The sequence below is a fragment of the Microcaecilia unicolor genome, chromosome 5 (assembly GCF_901765095.1).
Source record: "Microcaecilia unicolor chromosome 5, aMicUni1.1, whole genome shotgun sequence".
NCBI classification, from domain to species: Eukaryota; Metazoa; Chordata; class Amphibia; order Gymnophiona; family Siphonopidae; genus Microcaecilia; species Microcaecilia unicolor.
The window spans coordinates 131363548-131373900 of NC_044035.1; the positions used below are offsets into that span (position 1 = coordinate 131363548).

General features: G+C 40.6%; 1 long non-coding RNA gene across 1 annotated transcript in view; it reads left to right on the top strand.

Moving 5' to 3' along the window:
• LOC115471177 overlaps positions 1–10135 on the top strand; it is a 34774-nt gene extending 24639 nt beyond the window's left edge. The window contains exon 3 of the long non-coding RNA XR_003942288.1: positions 8777–10135. This is a non-coding gene — a long non-coding RNA (uncharacterized LOC115471177). The remainder of the gene's footprint in view (positions 1–8776) is intronic.
• Positions 10136–10353: the final 218 nt, after the last annotated feature.

Below are 10353 nucleotides of genomic sequence, written 5' to 3' on the forward strand. Positions count from 1 at the left end.
ATATTCTAGACCTACTCCTTAGTGGAGTTCATGATCTGGTGCAGGAGGTAATGGTGCTGGGGCCGCATGATAACAGTGATCATAATATGAATGGATTTGATATTAGCTTTGAAGTAAGTATACATAGGAAATCAAATGTGTTAGCATTTAACTTTAAAAAAGGAGACTATGATAAAATGAGAAGAACGGTGAAAAAAAAACTTAGAGGAGCGACTGCGAGGGTCAAAAATTTACATCAGGCGTGGATGCTATTCCAAAACACCATCCTGGAAGCCCAGGCCAAATATATTCCGCGTATTAAAAAAGGAGGACGGACGACCAAATGACAGCCGGCGTAGTTAAAAAGTGAGGTGAAGAAAGCTATTAGAGCTAAAAGAAAATCCTTCAGAAAATGGAAGAAGGAATCGACTGAAAATAATAAGAAATGGCATAAGGAATCTCAAGTTAAATGCAAAGGACTGATAAGGAAGGCTAAGAGGGTCTTCGAAAAAAAGATTGCGTTGGAGGCAAAAACACGTATACATTTTTTTTTAGGTATATAAAAAGCAGGAAGCCGGCAAAAGCATCAGTTGGACTGCTAGATGACCAAGCTTGGAGAATAGACGGCTAAGGGGAGATATGATAGAAGTCTATAATATAGTGAGTGAAGTGGAATGGGTAGACATGAATCACTTGTTTACTGTTTCCAAAAATATTAGGACTAGGGGACATGCAATGAAGCTACAAAGAAGAAAATTGAAAAACCAGAGAAAATATTTATTCACTCAATGTGCAATTAAACTCTGAAATTCATTGCCAGAGAATGTAGTAAAAGCCTCCCCATGCCTCTTATATGGGATGCCTATGACTGGGGGTGCAAAGGGAGTGCAATGAAGATTTTTGGGGGTGCCTAGGAGAAGTTTCATAGTAAGCATTTTGTGTCCTTTGCTTTGAATATTGGTGCTAATTCCACAATAAAAAGCATCCATCAAATACGTTTCATTCAGAACACTTTGAAAATTGTCATCTCAATGTAATCTGACTGCAATCCAATAAACCATGTTTAAGAGTCAATACCTAGACTGGCCATCTCAAGCTTTAATGTTTTATAATTATTAATTCATGAAACCGAAGCCTAATTATGAAAAGTCTTAATCCACAAAGAAGGAAATTTTTAAGGGGGCACCTAATTAAAGTGCCTTTAAGGTGCCTTTGTAAAGCCTATTTTATAAAGATAAGTAGGATCCTATTATCTTTATAAAATACAAACATAAGTGGTAGGTGCAGACATTTACACATTATCTAGGGTTGGTATAAGTGTCTGCACATTTATTTGCCAAATAAGAGCGTAAATCATTGTATCATGTAAGCATATAACCTGGCGAACTGGGTTTCATTGTCACTGCAGCTCCTTGTGACCCTGAGCAAGTCACTTAACTCTCCATTGCCCCAGGTACAAACATAGGGGTCCTTTTACTAAGATGTGCACTAATGATTAGCGCATGCTAAATGATAAGATGCCCATAGGAATATAATAGGTGTCTTTTCATTATGCACAAGCTAAATCTACAGTATTAGCACACTTTAGTAAAAGGATCCTTTAGATTGTGGGAAGTACCTGCATATAATATATGTAAATTGTTTAGGTTGTACCCACAGAAAGTAGGTATACCATATCAATGACCGTTTTATATCCATAACTGACTTGGCATGTGAACGCAAGGGGGCATTCACAGGGGTGGAACACGGGAGGATCAAATATTTAAATGCCTAACTTACAGAATACTGTAAGTTACACGCATAAGTGCTGCATTTAGAGGTGCCCACTTATTCTGCTATTGATATGGCATAAGTGGGCATGACTACATGTAAGCAAGTAGATGCCAACTTATACTAGTATTCTATAATGGAATCTTGGTTCTAAGATACTGTTATAGAATTAGTACTCAGTATGCTGCATCTAGGTGTTACCCAGTTACAGAATTGCTCCCCATCCCTGAAAGTCTATAAATGGTACTTAAAATTGTGTGTGCAAATTTGGGTGTGCAATTTAATTGAATAATGAGCCAATTAATGCCCAAAATTATGTGCTAATAATCAATTATCGGCACTAATTGACATCAATTTAAATTTAAGCACACATTTTTAATCGCGGAGATCCATGCATAAATTTTACACTTGGCTTCAAAAAGGGAGCATGGACATGGGAGGGTTATGAGTGGACCAGGGTCATTGCAACAGTTTATGTGTGCTGTTATAGAATAAGGGGGATCCATACCTAATTTAGAAGTGAAGATTTATAAATGACACCTCTTTCAGTGCTGTTTATAGAATAGCACTGAGGGGTCCTTTTTGCAAAGGCGCACCAAAAGGTGGTCTGCAGTAGTGTGGGTGCGTGTATTGGACAAGCACTGGACCATTTCTCCAGTGCAACTGGAAAAAAGGGTATTTGGGGGGAGGGACAGGAAATGGACTGTTAATCCGTTCGTGAGCTCTTGAGCCTAGGTCGAGGCTTAGGAAGGACCTTGGCCAAGGCCTAGGGTGGACCAAACAAGCGCTGCGCAAACCCACAGCCATAAAGTCCCACACACTCAGGACACTCAACCAGTACCAGCAGAAAAGGGAGATAGACCACTCAGGTGGGCCTCACGGCCGAACTGGAACCCACTCGTACACAGTCCAAGCGTACGGGCCTCATGGCTGATCTGGAACCGAGTCACACACTAGGGAAGGAAAAAAGAACAATGAGGGGTCCCAGGAGGGACTGGAGCACATGCAATGCACACAGCGCTAGCTAGACACAAGGGAAGGGTGACAGACAAGAAGCTGGCAGGTACAGGCTACGACCAGGGGAAGAGAAAACCAAGGACAGAATGGGACACAGACTCTATAGGAGCGAAGCATCACAGGAACACTCTAGGCTGTACCATACAGCACACAAATACACTAGGCAGTGCCACACAACACCCAAGGGAAAAGGAAAGCCACCTAAAGGAATACACAAGGCTATGCAACACAGCACTCAAGGATTAAGGGAAACCACTTATAGGAATACACAAGGCTGTGCTACACAGCACTTAAGGATTAAGGGAAACCCCTTATAGGAATACACAGGACTGTGCCACTCAGCACTCAAGGGTCAAGAGAAACCACACACAAGGCTGTGCCACAGAGTCAAATAACAGACACTAGAGACAAAGGGAAAAGCAAGCAAACAGGGAAAGCTGTCTTTACATACACCCAACAGATAAGGAGTAAAGCTTACAGGACTCAGGAGACAACCACAGCAGACAAGAGTTAAAGCAGGCTAAAGGGAAGGGCTGCTAACAACACTCATGTCAGGAAGAAGCAGGGCTTACACTGTAGTCAACAGTTTAAAGCTAACAAAGGAAAAACACAAACAATATTCCTACCAGAACTCAGCAGCACACAGAGACAGAGCAGACAGAGCACCCACAGGTGCAGGGAAGCAAGGTAATCAGGGAAGCAGCTTAGCTAGGGAAACAAAAAAGCATGCGCTGGGAACAACCAGTACACAGAGAAGCTACGAGCAATGAGAGGAGAAAACAACTCCCAAGAAAGCACAGACAGAGAGAGGGTAACAGGCTTCAGATGACTGGGATCAAATGCTAAAGCATAGACTGAAGGGAGAGGTAGGCTTAAATATATCTGACCTCTGATGTCTGCTGCTTTAGACGTCAGCTCAATCCCCAACAGGCCAATCAGAAGCGAGTCCCAGTCATTCCCCTGCCTGTCTTAGCAGAATCATAGCATGGACGTGTGACAAAATGAAAACCAGCGTGCGTATATTTACAGCCTGAGCCCTTGATGCCATACATTGACCCAAGCAGTAACCATCCAGCGTGCACCAACTGTTGATTATCACCGGGAATGCCCCATGGTAGAGAATAGCAAATTATTTGCTACCATGGAGTTTTGGCACACGCCAAACTCAGAATTACCACCTAGCACATGCACTAACCAGGCGGTAATGCCGATTTGATGCAAGCTGCACACGCATAGGCTCTTATGCATCTTTGTAAAAGGGCCCCTTAGTGTATTATTTTTTTTTTGTGCCAATTTTTCAGCGCTATTTATAGAATTTGATCCCATATGTCTACTTACCCACACTCTGCTTAAACATCACCCATGTGCACATCCACCAACATAATGTATGCCATCAGTTCAAAGCATGTAATTTTGCACTGCTTGGTAATTTATAACAGGTCATTTTCAGGTTTATGTAGCCACATCTGCACTTAACTAAAACACCAAAAAAAGAAACAGGTGCAGTAAAGAATTAAAACAGTACAAGTAAGCAGCACCTGAACCAAGGGGTCTAAAATATAGCTTGTTTTTAAAAAGCAATATAGCTTGAATACCAAAGAAGGAAAAAATCCCCACCACCAAGGTCAGCAGGAACAAAACAATAGTGGAGAACAAAAGTCACTTGTAGAAACAAAAGAACTTTATTGCCAGCATTAACGGCATATACACAGCAGCCCGACATAGCCTTGTCTTAGCATAATCAACGCCTGCATCAGGGGTCTACACTTTCACAGTGGTTGCATTTCTGATTTGATGCAAAAGTGAACTGGCCCCTGGGATATTACAATACTTGACATACCACTCCACAAGCACTTTTTCTTTAGAACTGCTGTATTGCTGGTGGAGTGGTACGTCAAGTATTATCCCAAACTTCCAAAATATCCTTGAATGAACTCAAGAAAATATCTAATCCAGTATCTGGCAAGTATACCCAATCAGGGCGGTAAAGCTTTGGACAATTCACTGTTAACAATTCATGAGTCAAAACCAAGCCCCCAAGCCATATAACAAACTTGTCCAGCTCAAAATTCACTCTTTTCCTTAAATGCTCCGCAGCTTTAATTTTCAAAGCCCCTTGCCAAACTCTTCTGGGAAAAATGTGTGACCAAATTATACACACCTCAAGAAACTGTTCACAAATCCATAGCAAATCGTTTTTCATCTGCTTGATGAGATCCACACCTTTAATAGAACACAAATCATTAAGTCCCAAATGGATTAACAATACATGAGGAGCCACCAACCAATAACTGCTCTGCAAGACAGAAGGCAACAGCTGGTTCCACAGCATTCTAAAATGCCCAACCAATATATCCCAAATCCAGCTGAAGTAAGACCCAAATGAGATCCTGGGTGTGACTTCTCTACCCACTTCTGATCCCAGAACACATAGGAACGGCCACAAATCCATACAACAATCTCTTTTGTCCAATGAACTGGAATGAAAACTAAAAGAAAAAGCAACTCAACAAAACTCAACATATAGCAGTAGGACTTGTATATCCACTCCTACCATAGCCAAGATTATAGACATGCACCTTTCTGATTTCATGAGCAACTTTCTGTAAATTACTCCCGTTGTATATATTAAAATGTTTTATTGCATATTGTGTTGACATATAAGTAGCATACTATGTACTGTTATTTTACTATTTTACTGCTGTAATCATCTATTGCCCATGTCTGGATTGATCCTGCTGTACACTGCCTTGGGTGAATTTCTTTAGAAAGGCGGTAAATAAATCCTAATAATAAATAAATAAAAATAAATAAATAAAGCACCAGCATTTGCTGGTGCATGTAAGATTTATAATTTACAGTGCATCACTTGCTTATTCTCTGAAAAAGTATAGCAGACACACCCAGAGCCAAAGCAAATGAAGCTACACCAGTTCCAAAAGAATGTAACCCAAACTTCAATGGATCAAGGCCTGCAGTCCCCAAAGCACAACCAAGAGCATCAGCAAACTGATACCTGCACCAAAGGAGACATCAGAATACACCAACCAATAAACACCACCCATCCCTCTACATTTTCTATATACACTGTTTGCACATACTGGACAAGTAACAAGTCCTGTAATGCTCCACAATAACACTTATAAACCTTTCCATACCTGATCTATTTTATACCGGTGATTATTAAGCATATCCTTTTCTTCCAATCACCCAGAAAAAAATCCCTCTTACCCAACCCTTTTTTTGATTAAGCCACTAACTCAACAACCTGGAATGCTCCAAAGGAAAAAAAAAAAAAAAGAAAGAAACGCCACACTCAATAAAGGCTGCATCTCAAATAGTTTCCTAAAGGTCTAATGACAAATTGGCTGGCAGAAGAAATGAACTATCCCATATAACAGGGGACAGCTATTATAAACAGAGTGCTATTGCTAATACAACCAGTATAGTTACACTCTGAAACTTCTAGAATTATATTCTTAATTTATTAATGCAAACACACATATCAATACCTTACAGTACAAACACTTAAAATGCTCAGACTTTCCTCCCCCTTACGTGCACACAGACCCATCATCAACCTCTCACATACACATTCCTACATCATTTACCACCCCTTCACGCATAAATCAACCCTAATAAACAACATGTTACAGCTTATTCCACGCCTTGGAATCCAACAATAGTCCACTATAACTGTCAATCTGCCGTGTGACTATGTCATCATGGCAGCCAGCTCTGCTGTTACATGTGCACAAACTGAAGAATCCAAACAGCTTGTCCAAATGTCCAAACCGTCTTATAGTTACGCTTAGGGGTGTAAACGTGTTACTCCATTGATCTTTCAATCTTTGACCACACTGAGGAGGGTGAGGCAACTGATCACAGGCGGATCAGGAAGGTAAGTTTTCTGAACTGTTTCTGTTTTCCGTTTAATGATTTAATTGCAAGGTTTAGATTGTTAAGTCATTACCTGCATTTATGAACATATGATACATGCTCTAATATCTTTAGTGAGCAATGTTTGGAGTTTTTTCGCCTATGATGAGGTATCGATCCTGAGAAGACTTGCGATTGGTCACCAGGATCACCCGTTGCCGAGCAAGGCTACTTTTAAGAACCTTGCGGCACTTTGAGGCTTTTTCCCCAGAGCTCTATATCGAATTCCTATATTAAAAATTTTCAGTGCTACTAGAGTGGTTCCCATAGTAGGTGGATATAGGAATTTGATAATGCTGTTTCTTTCTGCTCAGCAGTGGGAGTGATTATAATGATTGTATAGTAGCTACTCCTACCACCACTATTTGTTACAAATAAGGCACAACAAGGTGCCCCAAATGACCAGATGACCACTGGAGGGATGACCACCCCATACTCCTCCAGTGGTCAGTAACCCCCTCCCACCCCCAAAAAGTGTGTTGAAGAACATTACTTGGCAGCCTCTATTCCAGCCTCAGATGTCATACTCAGGTCCATTACAGCAGCATGCAGGTCCATGGAGTAGTTTAGTGCACTTCAGACAGGTAGACCCAGGCCCATACCCCCACTACCTGTTACACTTGTGCAGGAAACTGTGAGCCCACCAGAAACCCACTGTACCCACATATAGATGCCCCCTTCACCTGTATGGGCTATGGTAGTTGTGTACAGTCGGGGGTAGTGGGGTTTGGGGGGCTCAGCACACAAGATAAGAGAGCTGTGCACCTGGGAGCATTTTATGAAGTCCACTGCAGTGCCCCCTAGGGTACCCGATTGCTGTCCTGGCATGTCAGGGGAACCAGTCTACTAAAAATGCTGGCTCCTCCCACGTCCAAATGACTTGACTTTGGATGTTTTAGACTTGGACGGTTTTTTTTCTCAAAATTGGCAAAAATCAAAGACGTTCAAATCATAAAATGTCCAAATCCAAGGACGTCCATAGTATTTTCAAACACAAAAGATGGATGTCCATCTTTTTTGAAAATGACCTTCTCCCTGCTTCGGAATTTGGATGTCTTTGTAAAACGTCCAAATTCTGACCTAGACGTTTCTTTCGAAAATGCCCCTCAATGTGTCCTAATAATGTGTTGCAAGCTGCGTTCTAGGTGGGACAGTCTGAGAGTGTATACTGTGCCTAGGTTTTATTTCTAGAAGGTGGTCCTGATTTGTAGATCTCACCTTGGTATAGCCTTCACATATGATACTCTCTGTCACTATCTCTGCTATTTTGCTAATTACTTTTGCCTTTGTGCTTTTGGAATCCCTCTCCTTTGTGTTCTTCTTTAATCTAGAAATCATCAAGCCTTAAACATAACCTTTTTAATCTTAGAAATTGACAAAACAGCAAATTCCATTTTAAGCATGTAGTTATGAAAGTGATGGAAATGATAGTCTGTTTTCTTTATCCAAATGTCCAAAATAGAAATCTAATAGAGAACATAGTGTATTTCAAATCTGAGGTTTTTGTCCCTGGTGTTAAGCTATTGGTAGAAATCATTTAGAGCTGTGATAGCAGTTCCTGTGCATCAATACCAGCAGAGCCCATTCAAGGTGATTCAAAAGATCCCTCCCCCTCCTTCCCTACTCCCTCTTTACACCCCCTTATCTTGTTCCTTCTTCTCCTTCCCCTTCCTTTCCCTCCCCAGCCAGATAGTATTGGACTGAAAATCTCTTTTGTCAGCTTCGTACTATCCATACTTTGAAGGGGTGGATGGAGGGAAGTGACAGAACATTATGGGGTTGATCTTCAACAGGTGGTGGTGAGAGGTTTTTTTTAGCCTCCACCAGTGTTATTCCCGGATATTCAATGCCAGGTCATGTACGGGCACCAGCATTAAATATCCAGGTTTATGCGGCTGGCTGTCTCTTATGCAGATAAGTGTGATATTCAGCATGAAACACCAGGGCTGTCAGAATATTATGGCAGTCAGCAGTCATGCTCCCAGCTGCAGAGGCTTGGGGGTCAAGAAGCAGTCTGTTTTTGTTTATTCTTGACACTATTATTTAAATATATTCTCTTTTCTTTTTGCAGCCTTACGTGGACGAAGGCACTGTAGACATTGTATGGAAATAAAACGAAAGGCAGGCCCTCTCCCCAGCTTATGAAGTATTCAAGTGTTCCAAATATAGGAAGTCTTGTTTTGATCAATGAACTGCCAGAAAGTCTACCAGTACTCGTGCTACTTTGGGCAGTCTTCATGTTTTATTTTTCTCTATCATAAAAATGTAAAACTATAAATTTACATGTCATATTCAAGTATAAAATGTACTATTTTTGTAATGACTTCAATAATGTACAATGTGATCTGCTTAGTAGAAAAATATAGGATAATGGATGCTGAAGTTGATGAGAAAAAGAGTATTTTATTTCAAGGTTGATGGTGCAACAGTTAGCTCTGTATTATTGATGATGACCAAAAGGTAATAGTTTCTTAAGATGTTAACGTCCATTTTATACGAAATTGATATGTCCAGGTCGAGATGTGAATGGTTCCAATAATAGTTTTGAAAAGGATATACCCATGTAGAGCCTTTTTATAAATACTTGCAGCAGTGTTCATGTATGTGGTGACATATGCAGGAGTATCCATTTTATAATTACAAACATGGAAACACATCAACAGAGGAAACAGCAATGTGCACATTTAAATGCCAACATTTGGTTATTTGGAACTTACATGTGTGTGTAAGTGTTGGCATTTACACATGTATGGAAGCCATTTTGAAAACCTATACATGTAAAAACTTCCAATTAAACACAGGAGTTGCAGTCATTCTTTTTTGTAATTAGGAGAAGGAAATATACAACTGGGGAATAGAGAGTATACCACTCTTAACCCCTTCTGTAAAGGGCTGGTTGAATCAAGCACTTATGAAAACCTTTTCTGTGCAAAGGATTAGCTGTAAGTCCCAACACTGAAATATTGGGACATACACGTGCATTCCCTTTCTGAAATGGAGAATAAATATATAGATTTTGGCCCTGCCAATCCTTGACCAAGGCCTGCACAAACCATGCCCTCTTGCAATTCATACTTAGAGGGCAATTCTATAGCAGAGGGCCTAGAATTAGGCATCCAGAGGGCATGCCTATTCTATAAAGAACAGTAGGTGCCTATTTCCCTAGTGTAACTAGGTATATATTCACATTTAAGCGCAACACTTATGCCAGCCAAAGAGCTGCCATAAGTATGAGCGCTTAGGATTAGATTCACTTAATGATGCCCAGATTTTGGCACCCAAAAAATGTGCATTGAGTACTATTCTATAGATGATGCTCAGAGTTGGGTACTGTTTATGGAATAGTGCATAGCATCTGGATCCATGCCCAAATTTGGACATGAGGATTTACACCAACTGAAACCTGGTGTAAATCCTTGCACATAAATTAAGTGCAGATCCCCCAAATTCTATAATACTGTGTGCATCTTATGTGAATGCTCCTGATCTGCCCATGCCCCTCCCATGTCCATGCCTCCTTTTCAGATTTGTGTCTGCATCTTTATAGAATAGCAAGATGTGCACGCAAATCCAAATTTCTGCCAATTAGCATCAATTTTTGATTAGTAGCACACAATTATTGGTGGTAATTGGCTCATTAATCAATTA